The sequence below is a fragment of the Aedes aegypti genome, chromosome 2, assembly GCF_002204515.2.
Source record: "Aedes aegypti strain LVP_AGWG chromosome 2, AaegL5.0 Primary Assembly, whole genome shotgun sequence".
NCBI lineage: Eukaryota > Metazoa > Arthropoda > Insecta > Diptera > Culicidae > Aedes > Aedes aegypti.
The window spans coordinates 300,618,982-300,623,259 of NC_035108.1; the positions used below are offsets into that span (position 1 = coordinate 300,618,982).

The 4,278-nt window shown below is 36.7% G+C and overlaps 1 pseudogene; it reads right to left on the minus strand.

Moving 5' to 3' along the window:
- Nucleotides 1–358: 358 nt before the first annotated feature.
- LOC110675719 lies at nucleotides 359–769 on the minus strand (annotated as a pseudogene).
- Nucleotides 770–4,278: the final 3,509 nt, after the last annotated feature.

Here is a 4,278-nt window from a genome sequence, read left to right on the forward strand (position 1 = left end):
TTCTAGTCGTCGCGCGGTTTGCCACCGTCAGTACCACCGCGCTGGTTGCAAGGTCAAACTTTGAAAATCAGCATGTGCTTATATACATTTTCCAAGAATTAACGGTTGAAAAAATGCTTGAAAATTATGGTTCGAAAACCGAATTCAGTAGTTCAGCTGACAAAACGGTTCAGCCACTTAAAGTTTCCATATAAGTTTAGCACCCGGGGTTGTGTTGACTTTTCCATCAGTATTGCCTACACCTAAGAAAAGGGTGAATATTTCTGTGCAAAACTAGACTTATAAACATTTTCAATTGTTTTAATCAGCATTAGACTTTTTTTTTAATCAGAACCTTGCCATTTGTCGTTTTGTCATTTATTTGAAGAAACTCTCCCACAATTCACATTCACTTCTCCTTGATCTTCGCTTCCGCGCCAACGTGATTTCGTCGAAGGCCTTCCTAGCTCGTTTCAGTTCCTCGTTCATCGTCAGCAGATCGTTCACCCTGGAATACTTCCGCGCGTCCTTCCGCACCAGGAAGATTATGCCTTCGACATGAACGCGCCCGGTGTGTCATCTCGGTAATGAATTCAATGGCCAAATCCTCCAGCAGATCCACACTCCCCGTGTACGGGTTCTGATCGTCTCCAAAGCATTACATCATGCACCGCAGCTCTTTGCTGAACAAACGCTTCCGCTCGGCAGTGACTTCGATCTAGACCTCTCCCAAGTCGTCCTCGTCGAACTCTCCCTGATCGAAGGTTTCCTTCGGAGCATTCGTACCCATCGCTGGTAATAAACGACTACGAACCAACAACGTCAAGCAATATTTATAATTTACATCGATTCACAAGTGAACAAGACAGAAATTTTACTTTAAAAACTTATAAAATTATCGCAGTTTCGGAGTATTTTGCTTCCATCAACGTAAAAAAACTACCGCGGAACATCATTGAACATCTATGAGCTAATATAGGTACATGGAATGTCTATGATGCCAACAAGACACTCAGCATCCTTGGAAGGAATTGTTATTTAGTGCCAACCTGACCAAATACGTCCTGGATTACAGAAATAGAAATGATACATGTGAATTGTTTTGATTTGCTTCTGTACGATAACATAAAACTTTACTACAATCAGATTTAGAAAGGCAGACCTTCTTAATGAATCAAATTAGTGTTCAAACTATTTGTTGAATTACAAGCAATTAAAATAAGCCTATGGACCTAAACGAGAATATTATATAGGTACCTACCTACAAGAAATTTTAACATAACGTTCTTAGTTTTCGAGCAGTCAGCTACATTCTTACTGATTCTCAATACCACGCCTATTGGTAGACTATACCGTATCAGGCTTTATCTTAAACACCAACAGCAATGTGGTTATCGTTTGGCGGTGGTGAAGTTAAGTCATACTAGAGTAGTATGAACCGGTACGAAAGGCGACATGCCGCAAACGCACCGTAGAATGATTGATATCGACTAAATCAGTTGCGACTAATACGATTTCTGTTTCATAATTTGATATTTTTGCGGTCGGTCCAGGATCTTTTCGTAATGGAAATTTCTTTGACTTCCCTGAGGATAAAGTATCATCGTACCAGCCACACGATATACGAATGCGAAAATTGCAACTTTGACAAAGAAAGCTCTCTGTTCATAACTGTGGAAGCGCTCATAGAACACTAAGCTGAAAAGCAGGCTCTGTCTCAGTGAGTATGTAATACCAAGAAAAAGAAGAAGAAGCATGTGTCCCTAAACCTATAAGCCACACAGAGGGCGAAACACCAAAAATTAACAATAAATTATTAATTCGTTTAACCGCACCCCACAGATGCACTTTGAATAACAGTCACCGGATTACAGTGCGAAACCTTCGTAGTAAAACAAGCATAACCGCATTCATTGCTCCCTAAAGACAGCTCTATTTTGAATTTCAACTTCTTTACCACCGCAAGCAAATTAAACCCTCAGCCATTAAATCTAGAACTCGATAAAAGTTTCCCCCTTCTGCGGAAGACTTATCCACACCCTTAATTGACAATTCAAGTCTAATTTGCTCGGTTCTCAGTTCCCCTTTTTATGGCACCTTACTACTCACTGTATGCAAACATCGGACCGGCCCTGATCCCTATCTCTATACCGGTAGGGGAATTTTATCGACATAATCTCCGTCAGATTCCTGCAGCACCCATAAGATTCCGCTCCTTTTACAGCCAGCAGCGCACTGTTCAACATCTCTCTGGGGTAATCAAATAATAAGACATTCTAGCGTTGCAAAAACATCAGCGCCATCATCATCATCATCATACTCTGTACCATCATGCCCTGATAAAAAATATTATTAAAATACAATAGATCTTGTTGTTATAATATCAGATATAATTGTAATATACTATTTTCCAACGAATTAACCATAAAACGAAAGGTAATTTTTACATTGACTAACAATTTGTTCTATTGTTTTGCATCATAGTAAATAGCAGTTTGCAATATAAACGTAATTTAAATGTAATATACATTACAATAAATTTTTAATATTCTTCCATCTTAATTCAGGCAAAAAACAATCGAATTTATGGAGATTTTATTGGATAGTTCTCAAAGTTTTTTCGCACAAAGCAATTAAATTTATTGTTTTTTATTGTGTTCCATAAACTTTTCTTGCTTCCATGTTATGATAAAAATCTTCGTTCTCGAAAATTAATTCTAAAACTGTATTTAAATGAATCAAATAACTTGAAAATCATTATAAGAACCGTGCATTTAATAAAGTAGACACCTAATGCACAGTGGCGTAGCTAGAGTTTTGGGGGCCCGGTGCGGAGGTAGATTTGGGGGCCCCTCGAAAAGAGGTTTGCAAGATATGTCTTTTATAAGCGAGTTCACACGTAGCTTCAGTATTTGTAAAAAAATCGTGATTAACCCCTCTACCGGCAGCTTGACTTTTGGCCGCTAAAAAAATATTCAAATCGCGATACCTCTTTTGTTTCTCGATATTTTTGCACCATTTTTCACAAGATCTCAAAAAACTCTTCTATTTTAAGAATCCGTTTCGATAATAACCATTGGTGAACTGGTTTTGAAGATATTCCGATGTTCCTTGGGGGATCGACATGCTTCATATAAAATGTCTTTGGCAGCCATTTTGTTTTTGGTCAGTTTATCAAAAAAATAAAATGTGTACAATATAATGCCTGGTAATAAGGATCTACTCTGAAAAAATCATACAAATCGGTTCAGTGTTCTTGGAGAAATCAGGAAATTACGATATGGGGTGTTTTTGAGTTTTCAAGATCTGTATTTATCCAGCGTGGTACCAGAATTAGAAAAGACGGCTGCACCAAATAACTTCATTTTTTCACAACATACTCGCATTAATGTATCATTCCGTGGAATGAATATCCGAATACCATAAAAATTCTGTATCCTGAGATATTTACGTGGGTTATGGCTACTCGTCGGTCCTCCCAGGAATTTTGGAATATCTTCGGATCCAGATGACCAATGATTATTATCGATACGGATTCTTAAGTTAAAAGAGTTTTTTGAGATCTTGTAAAAAATGGTGCAAAAATATTAAGAAACAAAAGAGTTATCATGAATTGAATATTTTTTCGGCGGTAAAAAATGGAGCTGCCGGTAGAGGGATTAAAAACTCAATGAATATAAATTTACGGCAAACGTTTATCGAATTTCGATTGCGATTGTCGAAATCTCGATACAAAACTTGGATTGCGGAAATCTCGGTAAACTAATAACCGATATTCGGTATTGAAAAGTACCGAATCCTCAGCTGTTGGATTCTCGGCTATTTGTTTTACTGAGGTCGACGAAATAGTATAAGTGTATATAAAGTTTCTATATGGTCTTATTTATAAAGATCTTTAAAGATATTCTTGGATACATTACTGTATGTTGTACGGTATTTAGTAGTATGCTTACGGTTATTCCTATTTGATTTCTTTGAAAACTCGTGAAAAACATTTGGAACAGTTCATCGGTTAATATCTGGTGCAATCACTGGCAAATTCTTTATTGTGTTTTTTTGTGCAGATCTAGGAGGCAATCAAGATAATATGCTTGATTTTTTATGTTTTTTTATGAGCAAAATTCATAGAGGTACCCTAAGAAAAAAAATTGGAATATACCTTGAAGCAAAAAAAAAAAAATGAACAGATTCTTCTGAAGTAAAATTTTGGAACTGCTAGTACTCTACCGAAATTCTCTAAATTCTTGGATTAAAAAAGTTGTAAAAAAGTCTAATATTTGAAAGAATTCTTGATAAAAA